Genomic DNA, 20,989 nt, shown 5'->3' with positions numbered 1-20,989 from the left:
GAGGGCCAGTTGGCTGTCATTCAGTCGGGCAGCATTATATAGCACCTGCGGCATGCAAGCATTGTGCTGGAATGGAGCTGATAGGTGAATAAGATGGTTTCTGCTCTTCAGGAGCTTAGTCAAGTGAAACATATATGCAGCTAGTGTCGACCCAAGGAGGAATGAAATGAAGTGTGTAGAGGAACAAGCAATATGGGAGCATATAGAGGAGACAACAGAGTTGTTCCTGAATTGGGGGGAACAAGGAGAGAGAGCCTCTGAAGGGAGAAGGCATTTGAGCCAGGTGGTAAAGGGCGACTTAGAATTCCTTAAGTTTACAGTTGTATTTGTTTGTTTATTTCTGGCTGTGCTGGGTTCTCCTTGCTCCAAGGGTTTTCTCTAGTTCTGGAGAGTGGGGGCTGCTCTCTAGTTGCTCTGCACGGGCTCGTCATTTCGGTGGCTTCTGGTTGCAGAGCGCTGGCTCTAGGGTGCCGCCTCAGTAGTTAAGGTTCCCAGGCTCTAGAGAAATAGTTGTAGCGTGTGGTCTTAGTTGCTCTGTGGCACCTGGGATCTTCCTGGATCAGGGATTGAAGCTGTGTCTCCTGCATTGGCAAGCAGATTCTTTACCCTGAGCCACCAGGGAAATCCTAGAATTCCTTAAGTTTAGAAGGGCATTTTGGAGGAGGTTATAGAATGGCAGCAGCACAGAGCCTGGGGAAATGTTTGGCATATTTGGGAAAGTGCTCCTGAGATAGAAGATATTTTGGAGGAATGAGCTGGAAATGAGGCCGGAAAAGATGTTTGGTTGGATCTTAAAGAACAGTAAGCGTCATACTAAGAGATTTGGATTTTATTCTGCATGAAGTTAGCTCATGAATGTTTTGGATAAGGAGTGACACGATCCCAGCCATGTGATTTAGGTTTTGATGTGTTTTTCAGGTGTAAGGTCTTCAATTTCAGGGTTGAGGTGGTCATCTTGGTTCTTAAAGTACAAAGTTTGTCAGGCATCTAATGTTTAGGTACTTTATTCTTTAGTTGTATTTTCTAAGAAAGAAAAGAAAGTGAAGTCACTTAGTCGTGTCCAACTCTTTGTGACCCTATGGACTGTAGCCTACCAGGCTCCTGCATCCATGGGATTTTCCAGGCAAGAGTACCGGAGTGGGTTGCCATTTCCTCCAAAAGCAAGAAGACAGGAAGTAGTCAGCAGTGTCCCTTTAGACTGAGCTTTCCTTACCCCTCAAAGATGAAGGTTTTCTTAAACATATATATCATGCAGTCTTGTTTCATTGGTTGCTTACTACTGCTTATTCTTTGAGGATAAAACCCATCATAAGGGGTCCACTTCTGATTATATAGTGGAAAGCAATGACATTTTTTTGAACTGGTTGAAAAATAGTATATAATCATTGTAGGAAATATGAAAAGTACAGAAAAAAATACAGAAAAATATATAAAGAAAAAGCTAAAATCATCTATAACTGTACCATCTGGAGAAAACCACCTGTTTTGATTTTAGTATTTTGTACCTACGCATATTTCTCTGGAATAGTCCAGGTCATAGAGTACCTACAGTTTTGTCTTCTGCTTTTTCTCTGTTTCCCATTGGTTTTCATTATATGTGTGTGTGTGTTAGTTGCTCGGTTGTGTCTCACCCTTTCAGACCTCATGGACTGTACCCCGCAAGGCCCCTCTGCCTGTGGAATTCTCTGGGCAAGAATACCAGAGTGAGTAGTCATTCCCTTCTCCAGGGGATCTTCCTGACCCAGGGATCGAACTCAGGTTTCCTGCACTGCAGGTCCAGTGCCATACAGCAGCTCCCCACTAGCTAGCTATTTCACACATGGTCATGTATATATTTCAGTCCTGATCTCCTAATTTGCCCCACCTTCCCCTTCGCCCTCCACGTCCACATGTTCACTCTCTATGTCTCTGTCTCTGTTCCTGCCCTGTAAATTGGTTCATGTGCACCATTTTTTCTAGATTCTACGTGTATCCTTAATATACAATAATTGCTTTTCTCTTTCTGACTTAACACTCTGTATGACAAACTCTAGGTCCATCCACATCTCCAAAAAGAACCCAGTTTTTCCCAACCTTTTTATGGCTAAGTAGTATTCCATTGTATATATGTATCACGTCTTCTTTATTCATTAATCATATAGGATTTTTATAGTGCTTTCAGTTTTTTCTATTTTAAACAATACTCTAATACTTTGATACAAATTATAAAAGTAATATATATAATAAGTAAATCCCTTGCACTTCACCCTTTATCCTAATCTTACTCTACAGAGGTAACAATGACTTATTAATAGTTTTTATTACTTTATAATTTATTAGTAATTTCTGTTGTATCTTTGCATGAACATTATTATGCATAAGTTTTGGTCAGTATTTTTTGTTGTTATGATTTATGTCTGCAAGTGAATTACTGGGTCAAATGACGTGAAATTAAATTTTCCTGATTGTATGTCATGGTACAGTTTAGAAAACTTGAAAAATAAGGTTTTTAAGGGAGAAAGTAAGAGTGAGCCATAATTCCACAAATCAGAAATAAACATTATTTGACCTGTTTCCTTATAAATATACACATGCATGTTCATACTCACAAGTGTGCAGATGTGTGTATATGTATTACATACACATCTGTATATGTAGTTTAAAAGATAAATGGTCATACCCACTAACACTACATATGTTGCTTTTAAAATTCAACATTCCTCATGTCATTAAAATTATTTAAAATATTTTTAATGACTGCATAAGGCTCGTATGATGTATCTTAATTTACTTGAGTTATTGTTAGATATTTAGTTTTTCTCCAGTTTTTCATAATGTTAAATAATTATATTAGTACCTATATATGTGTTTATATTTTAGATAATTTTCTAAACTTTTATTGCTGTGAATGGAATTATTTGATCAAAGAACACCAAACTTTTTTTCTTAGCAGCCTCACTTTAACATTTTTTGGTAAAATATACATAACAAAATTTACATTTTGACATGTTAAATTCATAATTAGGTGTACAATTTAGTGGCATTAAGTGTATTTACAGTGTTGTGCAATCATCACTGCTATTCATTTCCAGGACATTTTATCATCCCAGACAGATTCTCTGTATCCATTGAACAATAGTTCCCATTCCTTCCTCCCCAACTCCCTGGTAACCTCTGTTCTACTTTCTATCTCTATGAACTTGCCCATTCTAGGTACCTCATAAATGGGATCATACCATTTTTGTCCCTTTTTGTTTAGTTTATTTCACTTAGTATGTTTGAATATGAACATTTTTTAGGTTCTTGATATGTATTGCCAAATTTCTTTCCAGAGAATCATTTAAAGAATGCCTGATTACTTGCATAAGAAAATGCACTGTTCCTTTTTTAATCATTAGTTTCTCAATAAAAATCCTAGATTGTTATCTTTCCATTATTATATTAAATTATATAATTTTATACATATTAATGGGCTTCCCGGACAGTATATTATTATATAAAGTCAGCTTCTTTGCCATTGTTATATAAGATCAACATTTGGGAGAGGATAGAAGGAGAAAGTGGGTGGAGGTGTCATTGTGTGAAGGTCCTATTTGCTATAATGACCTTTGGAAATGAAAGGATAAGTTATCCTCAATTCCCCATTTATAAAATGAGGATAATGGCGCTTTCCTCATCTGCCCTACAGGAACTGAATGGCCTAAAATTCCCAGTTGAAATTACTTACTTTTATGGCCAGGATCTTCAGAGGGGTAGGGTCTAGAAAGCGAGAATCAGCTTCCCTTTCTCACAAAAATCAGGGTCGTAACTTGTTGTTGTTGTTTCTCTGTTTGGCTCTGCCCAGTCTTAGTTGTGGCATACAGGATCTTGAGTTGCCGCATGTGAACTCCTGGCATGTGGTATCTAGTTCCTCAACCAGGGCTCCCTGCTTTGGGAGCTCAGAGTTTTAGCCACTGGATCACCAGGGAAGTCCCAGGACCCTAGCTGTTAGCCGTTAGCTAGACATACTGGAAATGTTAGCTGCTTCCTAGTGAATCTTCTCTCTCTGAGCAAAAGGGAAGGAGAGAGATCTCTAATGTGGTGGTAGTTGAGGGGAAGGGATAGTTACCAGCAGAGAGAGTGGGGCTCCCTTTGGTTTCATATTATTATCCTGTGTATGAGTGGGAGCTATATTGCTTATCCTCATCACTGAAGGACCTTAGGAACTGGATCTGTTTCTTATCAGATGGAATTAAAGAGACAAGGAGGATGAAGAATAGCACATAGAAAACCCTTTAGAGTAGTGTTCCAACCAAGAAGTAGAAGAACGTCTTTTGACTTCTTTTGAGTGTTTTGGATTCTTTTCTTCAATATAATATTCCAGACTGATACTGCATATAAATTTATTTTAAAATGAGCCATACTCTCTAACATAGCCACACTCCAGTCAATTGGACAACAGTTAATCTCATAATGAAACTTTTCTTTAGGTGTTAAATTGTTTTGTTTAGATCCGGGTATAAATCTTTTTTGTTCTGCAGGCCATGTAGTTCCAACTATTCACCTTTGGCATTGGTGAAGTGAAGTGTAGCCATAGACAATACATAAACGAATGGGCATAGCTATATTCCAGTAAAACTTGATTTACAAATTAGGGGCAGCTGGCCATCAGGCATAGGTTGGTGACCTCTGGGTCATGGAGACTACTTTAGATTGTCAGAAGGCCTAGCTTTGATGAGAAGTTGTTGAAAAGTTTAGCTTTGAGGTCTGCTACTTACTAGCTATGTCACCTTAATATCTCTGAGTTCTCATGTTTAAATTCAAAAAGGTAATTCTTTCTATTAAAAATAAGAATGACTGATTACACATAAGGATATTTAACTTTTCTGGAAATCAGGAAAATGTAAATTAAAACAAGAGTATATTGCTTTTTATCCTTTATGAAAGTGAAAGTGAAGTCGCTCAGTTGTGCTGACTCTTAGCGACCCCATGGACTGCAGACTTCCAGGCTCCCCCCTCCATGGGATTATCCAAGCAAGAGTACTGGAGTGGGTTGCCATTTCCTTCTCCCTCCATGGCATTCTCCAGGCAAGAGTACTGGAGTGGGTTGCCATTTCCTTCTCCATTTTATCCTTTATATTGGTAAAATTTAAAAAAAATTAAAAAATAACATCTATTGTTGGAAGGGTGTTGAAAAGGGAATTTTATGTTCTGTTAATGGAACTATAAATTGGTACACTTTTTTGGATGCTAATTTGGGAGTACTTATCAACATCTAACATGCACTGTTGCTGCTGCTGCTGCTAAGTCGCTTCAGTCGTGTCCGACTCTGTGCGACCCCATAGATGGCAGCCCACCAGGCTCCCCCGTCCCTGGGATTCTCCAGGCAGGAACACTGGAGTGGGTTGCCATTTCCTTCTCCAATGCATGAAAGTGAAAAGTCAAAGTGAAGTCGCTCAGTCGTGCCTGACTCTTAGCGACCCCGTGGACTGCAGCCTTCCAGGCTCCTCCGTCCATGGGATTTTCCAGGCAAGAGTACTGGAGTTGGATGCCATTGCCTTCTCCGTCTAACATGCACAGACTTCATCAGTTCCAATTATTGGTATGTATCCTAGAGAAATATTAGCTTGTATGTAAAAAGGTTCACTATTTATCGCTGTAGCATTCTTTCATAATACAAATTATTACAGTATGACTGTAGGTAGGTAGACCAAACACACACACACTTTGTCTAAATACACACACATTGTGTATCCATACATATGTGCATGTGTGTGCATGCTAGGAAAAGTCTGAAAGGTGATACAACAAACTTCCAACAGTGGTACTTCTGAGGAATGGAGTGCTGTTGGCAAACATAGGTTAAAAGTTTGACAAATGGGGTGTTTTGCTTTTTACTCTGTGTACTTCTTTATTATATTATTTCATGGTGATAATGTATTCTCCCTCCTTCCCTCTTGTTTGGATAGCTGGTGGGCCGGGAGTGTGACACAGTAGAATTAATTTGCCAAGCCAGCTCTGCCCATGTCAGTTGAGTTGGAAGCAGCTACTGGGCCGAGAGCAAGGAGCGCATGTGCGAGGGCATGGGAGGCATGTGCGCAGGTGGCTGGGAAAGGCAGCCAGACAGGCCAGTTCTGATTCGCCAACAGTAACTATCACATGTCTTGTCTTGACATTCTCCAAGTTGCTTTATTTTCAGTTATCACACGGGGCCCAGAGAGGAATTCAGTGAGCGTGCAAAGCAAGGATATTGATAGGAAAAAAAGCAGTCATGTTTGGGACAACAAGGAACGTGTGTGAAAAGAAATATGTACAGGGATATTCATTATAGCACTGTTTGAAATCTGACACTGGAAATGTCCACGTCCATCAATAGGAAAATATGTGAACACATTATGGTATATCTTTTATAAGCACTGTTATTATACAGTTTTTTAAAAGTATGAGTTAGAATTAAATTTACTGACACTTGGAATGTTCGTAATCAATTATTAAGTGAGAAAAATAAGTTGTAGAGCAATGTTAATATGTAAACCTAGTTTTTGAAAAATAGAGAACATTTAAAAAAATCCTCTTAAAATATAAAAAATATACTTGTGCTTTTGATTTTGGGGGCATGGAAAAATCTGATAACATTTCTTTTTTAAAAATTATGGTGATGTATACACAAGCATAGGAACTGAAAGCCCGCAAGTTGTACATTTAACTTAATTTTTGGCCACACTGCACAGCATGTGGGATCTTAGTTCCCTAATTGGAGGTGGAACCCACCTCCCCCACCCCCTGAAGTGGAAGCATGGAGTCCTAACTATTGGACCGCCATGGAAGTCCCTAATGTTTCTTATCTTATGGGAGGACTTGGAGGCTGAGAGATTATGGGAGGCTAATTTTGTTTTTATCTAACTTTGTATTGCTTCATTAGTTTTACAGAACAAGGAAGATAAACTTCCTGAGTAAAAAATGAAGTTTCCTAAATAGTTTTTCATCTTAATTGATTTCTAAGAGGTGCTTTAAATTTTTTAGTGAGTTAATGAAGTAAAGAATTATGAAAGTAAAAATGGGTTTAGTATCTGCGTAGTGGAAAGAGAACGCAGGAGTAAGGGAACCAACTTTGTAGGTGTAGTTCTAAACTTTCTAATATGTGAGCTTTAATTTAATGAGGTCATTTAGCAACTGCTAAACAAGGGCCTCAGTCTTCTCATCTGTAAAATGGAAAGCTTGTACCGGGAGACATTGGTCTCCAGGTCCTCTCTAGGCCTGTCATTCCACAGGTTTACGGTCCTACAGTTCTACAATTGCTATGCCTCTTGAGATTTTAGAATGTTGTATTTCATTTGCTTTTAAATGCCTTTTGTTTTTGTTACATTTTAACAGTCTGAAATTAAAATGCATTTTATAATTGGCACTGGCTATTTTTTCACATTTTTATTATCTCTAAAATTGAGATATCTTATCATTGAAGGTACAGGATAGTTCTACTTTTCAGTGCCTTTTTTTTTCATTAACTGTATATTCTTGGCCCCTTTCTGGGCTTCCCTTGCTCCTAATCCCAACAGATTCACTCATATCATCTGGTCGTTCTGGGTAGGGAGAAGCAGGTGGGTGGATATGGTATTTGAGTGTGCAAGGATTTTGTACTTAATTAACTGGTAGGTGTCCTATATGTAGCTGCTGCTTGAGAAGCTACATGTAGGTAAATATACATGTAGTTCTGAGGTATGCAACTTAATGCTTCCGAATTTTGAGTAGTCTGTCGTAGTTCTGCCTGGTATTTACTTTTTACAGTATAACACATGTAGAACAGCTTGTAAAGTATATGATTCCTGAAATTTACAGAAAGTGAGCACGCCTGTGTAACTAGTGCTGCATCAAGAACACTAGCAGCGCCCGGTACGCCCACCCTTCCAGTCATTGTCCCATGCGGTTTTCTTTTTAAAAGGAGTGAAAGTATATGGCAGGATAGCTCATGGTTGTCTCGGGTGGAAAGGGCTGGAAAGGGCTCCAGGTCTGGAGCCAGAACGTCAGAGTTGCATCATGGTCCTATTGCTCTTTCGTTGTGTAACCTTAGGGGAGATACTTTTCTGAACCTCATTTCTTTTTGATAAAATGAAAACAATAACGTCTACCTCACAGAACTGTTGTGAGATCACGTGAAATATTTTGTAGATGGAAAATACCATCAGTGGTGAAAAGCCAAACACAACTGCTACTTGGTTTTGGTGAGGGAGGTATCCAAGCAGGAGATGATGTGAACCTCAAGTAAGAAGAGAAATGAAGACGTTTGTTTGATCCCAAATCCATTCTCTTATCTACCAGTGTTATCTCCTTTTTTTGTTGTTGACATTTGGTATAGTCACCAGTTTCTGTTAAATGCTGCAAAATGGAAATAATATAGAGGAGTAGAGGACCTAAATAGAATTCCCAAAGATTTGGAATTTCTTCCATTTTTCTCTCATTTCCTCTCTTAATGCTGGTGCCTCCTAGAGTTGTGTAAGGCAGAGGCTTTGGCCTAAGATTAGCTGGTTTCAATAGCAAATGAATATACCACTCCTTTACAGGCCCAACAGGGCAAGCATGATCCCACCACAGACCCACTTCTGATTATAGTCACAGTGTTCCAAATGTGACCCAAATTGCTATCTCTAACCTATATAAATATTGCATCTTATAAGTTCATTTTAAAAATGTAATTTGAAACCTTTGATTAATTCTATAAATGCCTATCAGGTGCCATGCACTTTACTCGGTTCCGGGAATTCAGTGGTGAGCACATGGTATGTGACTTCATGGAACTTACAGTAGTAGAAAAAACAGAATGAAATATAGAAAGATGTAACTAGAGACTATGAGAGCTATAAAGGAAAAGAATATGATGCTATGCCTGACCTAATCCAGGTGGTTAGGGAGACTTTACATGGAGAAGTGGCATTTGAGCAAAGATATGAAGGATAAGATGGGGCTTCCCAGGTGGCGCTAGTGGTAAAGTACCCGCCTGCTGACACAGGAGACTTAAGAGACTTGGCTTCGGTCCCTGGGTGGGGAAGATCCCCTGGAGGAGGGCATGGCAGCCCACTCCAGTATTCTTGCCTGGGGAATCCGTGGACAGAGGAGCCTGCAGGCTCTAGTCCATAGGGTCCCACAGAGTGGGACATGACTGAAGCAACTTAGCATGCAATCATGCATGAAGGATAAGTTAGAATTAATCATGTGAACAGGAAGAGAAAGCTTTGGGTAGGAGGAAGAGCATGCACAACACTAGACCACACACAGAAGTAACTTTTTACTAATGAACTTTCAACCTCTGTACTGGGTACTGTCCTAAGCACTTTCTTCATACATACTATCTTGTAAATTCCCTATATCACCCTCTGAGAAAGTATTCTTACTCCCATTTTACAGATGGGGAAGCTTGCACAGTTATTAAAGTCCTAGAGCCAGGATTTTTTTTTTTTACATATGGCTCCAGCTTTTTTGGCTGTGCTGGGTATTTGTTGTTACATGTGGGGGCTCTCTAGTTGCAGTGATCGAGGGTTACTCTTTGTTGCATGGGCTTCTCATTGTGGTGGCTTCTCTTGTTGCAGAGCACAGGCCCTAGAGCACGAGGGTTTCAGTGGTTGCGGCTCGAAGGTTCTAGAGCTTGGGCTCAGTAGTGGTGGTGCATGGGCTCAGTTACTCCATGGCATGTGGAATCTTCCCTGACCAGGAATTGAACCAGTGTTCCCTGCATTGGTAGGTGGACTTTTTCATCTATTGTACCACCAGGGACGTCCCTAGAGCCAAAGTTGAAATTAGTCTGTCTAACTCCAGACTCCATGCTCTTAACCATCATGCTATATTGCCTGCCTTTTGTTTCTCACCATTCTAGCCTGTACGTTATACGGCCAGGAACATAGGTCTGATCTGTGTTACTCCCCTTTACTTCTTCCCTTCGAAACCTTGATTGTTCCCCATCACCTCCAGGATGACATCTGCATTCCTTAGTGTGATGTCAGTGCCTCACGAGTTAGTGCTGCTCAGCCTCACCATCTGCTACACCTTCCCAAAACTGCACGCCATGGCTCGGATGTGATAAGCTCTCTGTCTTTGCACATGCTGTTCTCCCTGCTAGAATGCTTTTTTTTTTAACTTCTCTTTTGGTGAAACCTTACTCATCCTACTCATACTTTAAGTACCCAGCTTCAATACTACTTCCTCAGTAAATCTTTCCTCATCATGCCTTCCTGAGTTAATCCATCCCTCACAGGGCTTGTAAAACAGCAGTTCCTCCTGTGTTCCTCTTCTGAAGTCTTTCACCAAATTGAGAATCCTAGAGGTCTTTACAGCTCGCAGCCCACTCCAGTGTTCTTGCCTGGAGAATCCCAGGGACGAGGGAGCCTGGTGGGCTGCTGTCTATGGGGTCGCACAGAGTCGGACACGACTGAAGCGACTTAGCAGCAGCAGCACCTTTCTCATACTCCTGTTTCCTAAGATCTTGGAGCCTATTCCACAGTGCCTTTTAAATATACCTTTTTTAAAGTTCCTACTGCCCTTGCCTGACAGCAGCAGTTTTACTTCTGCTGTATTCTGCCTCTGGACTCAGCATCCTGCCAGATCCATCCTTTCCACAGCACGTAACACATGTACCATTCTCCTGCTCAGAATCCTTCAGTGCCTCACACTGCTCCTTCAATGAGTCACTCCTGGTCTACTGCGCTTTCCAGTGTTCTCTCACCTTCCGTTCAGCACTACCCAAGGCCTTGTTCTTTGGGCTCATGTTTAGGTGAGTTATAGGTATGTCTCTTCACAGGATTCTGAGCCCATCTCATTCATCTGAGCACAGTATTCTAGGTTGTTTGTTTCATGTTTATAGTTGAATGTCTCTGATTAAATTTCATTAACTCTAAGAGTGACATATCTTAGACATTTTGAGGACTTTGTATCGTGAATAGTTTTTTTTCAAAAGGGGTTTGATCCTAAAGGGAGATTTCAGTTTTTAGAAAAACTGCTTGTTGGGGATTCTGTACTTCTCAGTGATGCCAGATATATGGAATGTTATTTTGTCGAATGGTGTTTAGTGTCTTTAAAGATGGAGAAAATGATTCCAGCTCTGCCCACTTCACAAGCTGTAGTAGAAACAGTTTGAACAAGAAATTCAAAAGTGCTTTGAATGAATAAAAAGCTGTGCTGATGGGAAAGGTATATAGGATGTAGCTCGGCTGGACTGGAGAGAGTCGGGGATTTAGAAGATGAGTTCTGGTTCTGCAGCCTTGGTGGTTGACCCTGAGGGCAGGTATTGCCTTCTTTTTTTGAAGCCTAGGGTCCTAGTTATAAAATTGTTAATAAACAACATGCTTGCCTTTTAGGGTTCTAAGTTTAGGGGGGTTAACTGAGAGACGTGAGACATAGCCTTCTTTTAATCCTTGAGACCTGTTAAAATGTTAGGGTTTTTTAATTGTTTAAATTTTAAAATTTTTTATCATGACCATGTTAGACACCAGATCCATTTATTTTACTTATTAATAACATATTGACAGATTTGGTTCTTGAGTTATCTAGCACCTCATTCAGAAATCTAATCCCTATTAATATGTTTTTGTTCATTTCTGTCAGTGGTTAAAATCATCCTGGTGTGGTAGAAGAAGTGGATTTGAACCAGACAGACAGAGGTTTCAGTGCTGAGTGAGAGGCGGAGATACGAAAGAGAGAGAGGAAGAGGAAGACAGAGAGAGGATGGGAGAGAGGGAGAGAAGAGAAAAGAGAGAGATGTCCTCTGAGTTTTATGGGATCCTGGGCAGGATCCTGCTCTCCCAGCTCTTGTTCTGAAATCACAAGTTGTCTCGAATTAGCAGTCCTTGCTCAGGCATAAGCAAATAAGCTTTTACAAATAAGCTGTAAAATTTCTCTTGGGCAGAAGATAGGAAATCTTCAGCAGAGCTGTCAGTGTATTCCAGTGTTGATCTAAGGGGGACTAGAAGATCATTAAGGGCTCTTTCATCCTTGAGAGTCTGTGATTTGTTGGCCAGGTATAGAAAGCTGCTTTTCTTCTGGGTGTTGAGATCAATGGAATCATAAATTGCACTTTCTCTGTGGCTTTTATTTATGAAACCTTGTAAATGCCAAGTATGGCTCCTATTACTTTTCATTGTACCCCATGGTTGGAACTACCAGTTTTTGAGGACCTCCTCCTCTCATCAGGATTAATGAAACACCTTTGAGTGCCTCGCTTTGGGCATGGGACCCAGTAGGGTGACAGACAAAGTGCCTGTTTCTAGTGGACTTGCTATTTGGGGGAGAAGGAAGCCCTAACTGGTGAGGTTTTTGACCAGGTACTGAGGAAATTCATTTTATTGCAAGATTCTTGTTGTTGAGAATGGTGTCCTGGAGAAAGAATCATGGGAAATTTTTGGAGATACCTTTAGATATGATCTGACCCTCACCTTTTCCTGAGGCCCAAGTTAGGGCAAGTGCCTTGCTTGAAAGCCACAAGTACAGTCTGTGGCTGATGCAGAATTTCCCTCCAGTCACTTCCAACACCAAACCTAGTGTGTTTTCTGTTACTGGCAAGGCTGTCTCCAGGAGTTATAAATCTTCACATTAAAACTGTTCTTTTGTTTCTTTGGCCTTTCTCAGCATCAGTTCTGTGCTTGTGAACAAACACTGCTAGATATGTTGCCTTTAGGAACAGAGCCGTTTGCTCCTCTGTGACAAAGAAACAGGGTGAACAGGTTCTTAGGTGTTTTGTAGAAAGACCTCCTTGAGGGAGAAGTGAATAGAGCCTCTTGGATGTCATAATGAATCCTCTCTGGGTTTTGATATGCCCTCTGCTTTTCTCCCCAGGAAGCTCAGGCTTGCCAACACTGCCTCATTACTTAGCCACTACCCTCTGGAGAGGGAGAATGAGGCCTGGTAAATAAGCTCCAGGTCAGGGTTCTGAAATATTGTCCTTCCCTCCAGCCAGTGGTATTTCCTCCATCCTTCTTTCTCCATGGGTTCTCACCCTTTAGATATGTCCAACATCCCTTCTAGGAGAAGACTTCTCTTCTGTGCTTGCTGATTCAGAAGAGTTTTGGCCTTTAATATAAAGCTCTTGCATCTTCAGAAAAAAAACTTTAGTGATTACTTAAATTTTATTTATTTGGCTGCACCAGGTGTTAGCTGTGGCACACGGGATCTTCGATCTTTGTTGTGGCATGAAAACTCTTAGTTGCAGCATGGGGGATCTAGTTCCCTGACAGGGATTTAACCTGGGTCCCCTGCATTGGGAGTGTGGAGTCTTAGCTACTGGACCACCTTTAGGGGTTATCTTGGAAATTGGAACCGTTGAATGTTTTTGATTAAACAGTTGATTTTGGGGAGGAGGTAGAGGTGCGAGGCTTCTTTGAGCCACTGAGGATGTGCTGCTGCCTTTTTTTTTTTTAATTCAATGATTGCTTATTTGAGAGCAGCAGAGAATGGTCTAGAGACCAGACAGATAACTCACTATTCAGGTGACCAAGTCACTTAATTTCTGAGCCTCAGATTTTGTCATCTTTAGAAATAAAACCTACCTTAAGACTTCCCTGAGAATTAGATAAAATGACCATATAAGAGGATGGCATCTGGGTTCAAATTGGGCTCAGATTTTACCTCCAACATTTATTCTTTGTGACCTTCAGCAAGTTATGTAGCCATTCTCAGTTTTCCACTTCGGTAAAATAGGCATAATCATAGTATTTTGGGTTATTGTGTCACTGGGTTATTGTGAGAATTAAACAAAGTAAAGCTAAGAAGTGTTTAGCATAGTGTCTGGCACATACCAAGTGCTCATTAAATGTTAGCTATTAATTACAACAGTAACAGCAACAACAGTAATGATAGTCTTTAGATATTTATTATGCTAGGACATCAAGTGGCAGAGGAAGGACTTAGAAGGCATTGCATAGGGTAGTGGATCCATAAGCATTTCTCCTGCCAACATTCCTTGTGGGAGGGCCTGTAGGGACTGAGAGAGAGGCTCTCATTAGGTTTTAGCCTATAGCTTCCTGTGGTGAACGCTTCCCTCCCAGGCTGGTAGGCTGAGGTGTGAGGTTCAGAGGGACCTCAGAAGACGGTGCGAAGACTGGAAGGGTGGAGGGTTTGGGTAAGGGCAGTGACTGTGGAAGGTAAGACCTGGGCCAGGTCCCATAGGGCTGTGAATGCCAGGCAAATGATTCGTATTAAGAACCACTCATTCCTGAACCATCTCAGGGGAATAGCTCCCTTCCTTTCTTCAGTTTAAACTTGTAAAAATAATACACTTTTAAAAATCATAATGTTTATATCTTAAACAAGAATAATAAATACCCATATACTATATACCACTCACTTCAGGAGCTATACCAGATGCCTTGAAAACCTTGTGCATTCTGCAGCCATCCCCAATGCCTCCAGCCTCTACCTGAAGCCTATTTCAGATTCTGTGTTAGGTGTCGTTTTCCTCCTCTCCTTCTCTTTCTTTTAAAAATGGTTTTACCACTCTTATCGCAATCTTTTGGGGACCGTGAGCAGGGGCTGTGGAATCCAGCAGGAGCCATGGCCTGCTGACTCCCTGGCTAGGCTGGGAGGAGGGGTGGGGAGGTTCTTCTGGCCGGCTGCCCTGGGAGGGGAGGGGAGGGCAGGGGAAGGGAGGGGAGTGGCGCTCTGTGGTGGGGGATGGTGGGGGAGGGAGAGGCCGGGAAAACTGGCCCAGCTCCTTGGGCTGTCCTGAGGAGCAGGCCCAGAAGCTTGGCAGCTGCGGTGGAGCGGTTCCAGAGGAGAGTTCAGCGCCTCTGAGGCTGCACAGCTGGAAGCTGTTGTCTTGAGTTTAAAGCCAAGGGAGGGCGGGAGGAGGACTTCTTGTATTCTTTTGAGACTCAGTATCAATCCTTTCGTGTGCTAGGGAGCTTCAGAGCTGACACAGTGCCAGATGTGGCAATGGTGATTTTAGGAGGCCTGCCTCCTATTTTCACCTCAGATCTTTTCTGGAGTATTGATCATGCCAGTCATTAAATTATGTTTGCCTCTTTGCTTTTCTATAAAAGCTTTGGTTTTTGCTTTGCCTTTACTTTCCTGGTGCATCTTTGAATACCAAGAGTGATTGCCAGCCACAGACTGCAAGTGATACCATGGGAATAGGATATAGGGTCTGCCCAGGAGAAGAAGTGGGACCATGGAGGTCTCTGCAGCAATGGGCCTCGTTCTGACCCCTTCCAGAACACTCCCACTACTCAGCACAGTCCTTCTCTGGTGGCCAGAAGGTTGAATTTGGCCAGAAGGTTGAAAAGGCCAGAAGCCTTCCATCCAGATGTAGTTCAGTGGTACTATGGGGTATCATAGATGGTTATGCCCTTGAGGAATTTACATTCTAGATGTGAAAACAAGACTTCCCTGCATATACAGTCAAGGCAATACAAATGACAAATGCAGTATGTAGAGACATTTTTCTGATCACCAGTGTAATACATGGTTATTAAAAATAAACTCAAACATAAAAAGAAACCGAGTGTAGAAAGTCCCCTACAATCTAACCCCATCACAAGATAACAGTAGGTGAGGCGTTGATAAAGTAAAATCCATAGAGGCATACTGATGGAGGGAAAGCAAGCATCCTGGCTGGGGACCTAATCTCTTTCAGGGAGAAGCACCCCACTAGCTTCCCTGACAAATGGTGAGCGAACTTCTGCTTGGACACCCTGGTGACAAGAGGCCAAAAATCCGTAAGTAGGAATTGACCTTTAAGTACACCCTGTGCCTTATTTGCTAGTCAGTGTGCTGGGTTCCCTGGTAGCTCAGCTGGTAAAGAATCCGCCTGCAATGCAGGAGACCCCGGTTCGATTCCTGAGTCGAGAAGATCCCCTGGAGAAGGGATAGGCTACCCACTCTAGTATTCTTGGGCTTCCCTGGTGCCTCAGATGGTAAAGAATCCGCAAAGCAGGAGACCTGGGTTTGATCCCTGAGTTGGGAAGATCCCCTGGCGGAGGGCATGGTAACCCACTTGCCTGGAGAATCCCCATGGATGGAGGAGCCTGGTGGGCTAGAGTCCATGGGGTTGCAAAGAGTTGGACACAACTGAGCATGTGTGCTCTCTGGAGTGTCCTCTGGCGGTACCTTTTGCATAGTAGATGCTTAATAAATGTGTGTGGTGTAAGTGGAAGTAAGATGAGGGGCTTCCCAGTGACCCATGGGTTTCTCTCATGGACTTGGTGAGGGTCACTGGTGGGTGGGTGGAAACTGGTTTTGTTCTATGAGCATCAGACATCTTTTCTTTTCAGTTGCAAAGAGTCGGACACTACTGAGCGACTAAGCACAAGAAGTGTGTTGGGCATTTTATAGATGTTATTGAATCCTCATCACAATCTTACAAAATAAGTATCTATCCTTGTTTTACAAATAGGAGAGCTGAGACTCAGAGGTTACTTGCCAGGGGTCACAGAGCAGCAGGTGGTGTCAGTGTCCTGCCATTCACAAGCTGTGTGATCTGGGGCAAATTATTTTATCTCTGTGGCTTACTTTACTCACTGTAAAGATGAGTGATAATAGTGTCTACTCTTTGAGGGGAGTTTTTCAGATTAATGAGTTTAACACAACGCAGACAAGACCGGCAGAACAGCGCTTGGCATATAGTATGCACACAGTAAGCATTAGCTGCTATTATTGCACCTTGCTTTCTTCCTTGTTCTATTAATAATGTGATCCCTAGCATTTCTACACTTATTTTAATTCTGTATATGGCTTCTCTGTCCTCCCTCCCACCCCTCACACTTTCTTCTTTACAATTCCTCCCTCAGCTTTCAGTCATTCCCTTCCCTTCATCCTGTCCCCACTGTGTCTGTCATTCCCCTTTTTTCCACTCTCTTCCCTTCAACAGCCCCCCTCCTCCCCCACCATTGCCTGTCTCCTGTCTGTGATGGCAGCCTTCTGACCTGCTTCCCTGCTGCTAGTCTCATTCATTTATATACCAGAATAATTTCTCAAAGGACACTTCTCATCACACCACATCTCTGTGCTAGAAACAAACAATACAAATAAATATCTAAATCTTTGTTCCATTTCTTGAAGTTCAGAATTTTCCAAATCTTACCCCAGTTCTCCCTTCAAGTCTGTTCCTCCACTGTGTCCACACCTTTCTGCTTTCCTTCTTCCTTTTCTCCATTTCTATGTGGGCAAGTTCTACCTGTGTGTTTTAAGATCCAGATTAAAATATCAGTTAGTTTTTAGTCCTTCCCTACTCTCGACTGGTTAGAATTTTTGTCTTTTTTTTGTGAAAATTAGCACATGCTGTCTTGAAATATAATTTCAAGTCATATTGCTTATCTGTGGAATTATAACCTACCTTAGTACAGATGCTTGGTGTGATTCTTGTTTGTGTGCTCTCTGGGCTTCACTAGTGGCTCGGAGGGTAAAAAACCTGCCTGCAATGCAGGAGACTCAGGTTTGATCTCTGGGTTGGGAAGATCTTGTGGAGAAGAGAATGGCAACCCATTCCAGTATTCTTGCCTGGAAAATCCCATGGACAGAGAAGCCTGGTAGGCTACACAGTCCATGGGGTCGCAAAGAGTCGGACACGACTATGCTGTCTAGAGTGTCCTCTGGCAGTACCTTTGCATAGTAGCTGCTTAATAAATGTTTGTGGTGTAAGTGCAGGTAAGACGAGGGGCTTCCCGATGGCCGGTGGGTTTCTCTCGTGATCGGTGAGGGTCATTGTTTGGGGGGTGGAAACACTGGTTTTGTTTTATGAGCGTCAGACATCTTTTCTTTTCGGCCCTGGAGGGGGAGGCGGGAGCAGACTCTGCCGACGGGTCCCAGTGCCTGTGTCTGCTGAGGGGCTCCTGCCTGCCTCCCGAGGTCCCGAGACTCGGCCCCTCAGCCCCTCCCCACCAGTGCTCGGCGGAACAGGGGATTAGGTTCTGGCAGCACAGCTGGGGTTTTGGCGGCCATTCCGCAGCCGACAATAACGCGCAGTCACCCGGACAGGACAGCGCAGGCCCCGCGCTCCAGGGCCGCCGTGGGCCCGGGCACCTGGTTTGGGTGGCCGAGGGGGAGGAGCGGGCGCGGCGCGGCAGCCCGGCCTAGCCACGCAGAAGGTACGGGCTGGAGAGGTTCCCTCGGGGAACGGGGCGGCCATGTCCCAGGGCAGGCGGCGCCTGCGGACGGAGGCCGGCGCTTTGTGTGCGAGCGAGCGGCGTGTGTGCTTAGGGACGCGGCCCGCCCCGGAGCCGGCAGGAAGCCGCCCCTTTGTTTCCGAGGGCCTGCGTCCCGTGCGCTCTCTGAAGCCTCTGGGTCTTCCTCCTTGCCCTGCTCTCCTCCAGGCAGGGCTGATCTAAGCCGCGGGGCAGCCCGCGGCCTACCCTGCAGCGGCTGGCCGGAGATGGACCGGCTGTCACTGCCGTCTTAAGAGCGCGGAGGGGGAGTGTCCGGGGCTATCAGGTTTGTCAGGCAGGCCTCTGTGAGATGCGTTTCGTGTGTTTATGCCACAGTTTGCTTTGGCGCTCGCCACTGTCGCAGTTCAGTACTTTTGTCTGCCGGCTCCTCCCCCCGCCGCCCCCATGCCGCGCGTCCTGGGCTCTTGTTTGCGGCCGGGCTTCGGCAGCTCTCCCTCTCGGGCGCGCAGGGGCCCGCTCCTCCCGGCCCCCGACCGCCGCCCCTCCCCCCTTGCGGAGAGTGCCCTGCTCCCGCTCGCGGAAGCTCGCTGCGCCTTTAAAGAAAGCAGACTCCTGGCTGTGACGCACTTCTGGCTGTCAGCCAGGAAGATCGCTCCTGCCAGGCTGACTGAGAAGAAAACCAACAACTTTTCTTTTGTGTGTGGGGGGTTACTTTCCACTAGACCCCCCCCTTCCTCCTCTCCTTTCAAGATTTAAATGCTAATGGTGGATTAAAACCTCTAGATCCGTGTGGCTTTGGGAGTCTGGTAAGGCCCCCCTCCTCTTCCCCCCCCTGCACTGAGACTTTTTCTCCCTCACTGTTTCTCTGGGGTTTTGTGTTTGTTCAAACATGGAGGAGGGGGTGCGGTGGACTCTCCCCCCTCACCTCCCTTTCCTGCGCCATCCTTGAAGGGGAGGGAGAGGAGAGGGAGAGCAAATAAACACTCAGAAACAGGCGCTGGGAACAGAGCTTGCCAACATCCGGGAGTTGGCGCCTTTTAGAGCAAAGGGTCGCTTTCTTTCCCCCTCGCGTAGATGTCAGAGTGTTTTTGTTCTGAGGGAGAAAGCGTGTGCGCCTGCACGTTGAGCTGTAGACAGCTCGGGAGAGCGTCTCTATTCCCGAGTGAGGCCTGGGTGTGTACACAGCGGTGGGGAGTGAAAAAGGTTCATTTTGTCCGCTGGTAGGGACCAGGGGTTGTTGATACAGCAGAGGGGGCAGGTGCTGATAAGCTGCTGGAGTGGGTGTGTGTATGTAGTGTCGGGCTGTAGGCCCCAGATCTTGTTCTTGATTGCAGCCCTTGTGCCCACATCTTTCTGATCTGGACCCTACGGAGCATAGGGGAAAGGGCAGATACTAGTAAGCCACTTTGAAGAAACCAGGGAAACCTTGCTTTCCCTTGCAGTCCTTCAGGTGTTCCTCACCAGGACACTGGGCCAAATTCTAGGCTACACAGAAGGGCTGGTCTGTGTGCAGAGAGGGAGGCCTGAGTCCAGAGTGAGCCCCTTCGACGGCTTGGGAGTACAGCCAGCACCACTGGTTTGCTCTGACCTCAGGAGTGCAGAGAAACTCTTTGGACTTGGATAAGACCTCCTGCTCAGAACTCCTCAGGGGCTGAAGAGGACTGTTTTCCCCTCATTGACTTCTCTTAGAGCTGCTGGTTCTTGGGCCTTTTACCTCCTCCTAGCCAGGGCTGCACCAGCAGGATATTTCCTATCCTGTTCTTTATGACCCGTGAGCCAGTGGTGACATGAATTGGCCTTTGCTGGGCCACTCTGGAGTAACCCAGCAGATGAGGTCTGGGTGCTTGCCTGAGTGTGCCTCCTCTCCTGTTAGAGGAGAGGAATACCCTCAAAATTAGGGTGTTCACTCTGGATGTGGGGGTATCCTTTTAGAAAGACATATGGAGGTCACAAGCAGGCAGGCTGTCTAGGTAAGTAGTGGTAAATCTTGCCATTGAGCATGGGCACAGAGTTGGGACAGCCAATTCTCTCATGAGTTGTGGGCCTTTGGAACCCACGGTAGAAAAGCAGTGGGTCACGCAGCTGGAGCCTTTGAGGTTAGGGTTTGTGTGGGCTTTGGGTCCCAAAAGTCTGGGAATGGGAGTTAGCACCTAAAAGAATGAAGATTCAGCAGAGGCAAGGGCCCCTGTTCTGAGTGATCAGTACAGTTCTGCAGCTTTCTGAGACCACAGGGCACTTTGGTGTTATCATGGTGTTCATGAGGGCACTCAGTGGCTAAGAAGTGGTCTCAGAAGGAGCTGGCACCCAATTTGGGGGGCGGGGTGAGGAGAGTAGTGCGGCCACAACTCAAAACTCTGGCCTTTGGCCTGTACTTGGTCAGTGCTTAAAACTGAAGCTTTTCCAGAACAGACCCCAGAGCTCAGCAACCTGACCCTCCAGTCCTGGTCCTTCCATCCGAGCAGGTGGTTTGCATTAGCTTCAGCCCTGGTAGGAAACAGGACTAGGTTTTAACTCTTTAAGACCCAGAGAGGGTACAGGCCAGGTCCCTGCGTATCTCTTGAGTGTCAAGTTCTTGTCCTTATTTATCTTCTCTGGAGACAGAGGGGTTACCTTAAATGTGGGGGTTGATCCTGACACGAGGGAGTTACATTATGTCAGTTGTGAAAATGTCAAGAGGATACAAGACCTCTGGTTTATAAGGCAGCTGCTTTTGTCTCTTGGTTCCTTCTTGAGCCCAGGGCAAAGAGAGAGTGCCTTCTGTGGTGAGGGTACTTCTTTTCAAAGAAAGGGATAGGTTGGAATTCTGAAGGTGTCCACAGAGGGCCTGCATCTCAAGATTTTTATTTGTTAGTTTGTTGCTTGAGGGTTTGGGGGGGTGGGTTGGGGGTGAGTTGCCTGATTGAATTGGGGGTGAATCTTAGCAGACCTTTCTGTGAAATGGTTCCAGGCTGCAA

General features: G+C 44.2%; 1 protein-coding gene across 7 annotated transcripts in view; it reads left to right on the top strand.

Moving 5' to 3' along the window:
* Positions 1-20,989, top strand: part of NUMA1 (nuclear mitotic apparatus protein 1) — a 69,992-nt gene that overhangs the window by 15,672 nt on the left and 33,331 nt on the right. The window contains exon 1 of one of the 7 annotated variants that reach the window (XM_068988136.1): positions 18,246-18,360. The exons of 5 other annotated variants lie outside the window; for them this stretch is intronic. The gene's annotated coding sequence lies outside the window, so the exon portion shown is untranslated. Of the gene's footprint in view, positions 1-18,245; positions 18,361-18,730; positions 18,842-20,989 lie in introns of those variants that run through there. One more of the 7 variants, XM_068988134.1, reaches the window with a different exon arrangement.

The sequence above is a fragment of the Capricornis sumatraensis genome, chromosome 16, assembly GCF_032405125.1.
Source record: "Capricornis sumatraensis isolate serow.1 chromosome 16, serow.2, whole genome shotgun sequence".
Classification (NCBI taxonomy): domain Eukaryota; kingdom Metazoa; phylum Chordata; class Mammalia; order Artiodactyla; family Bovidae; genus Capricornis; species Capricornis sumatraensis.
Note: the sequence above shows the minus strand (reverse complement) of the source record. Positions and strands in the feature narration are given on the sequence as shown.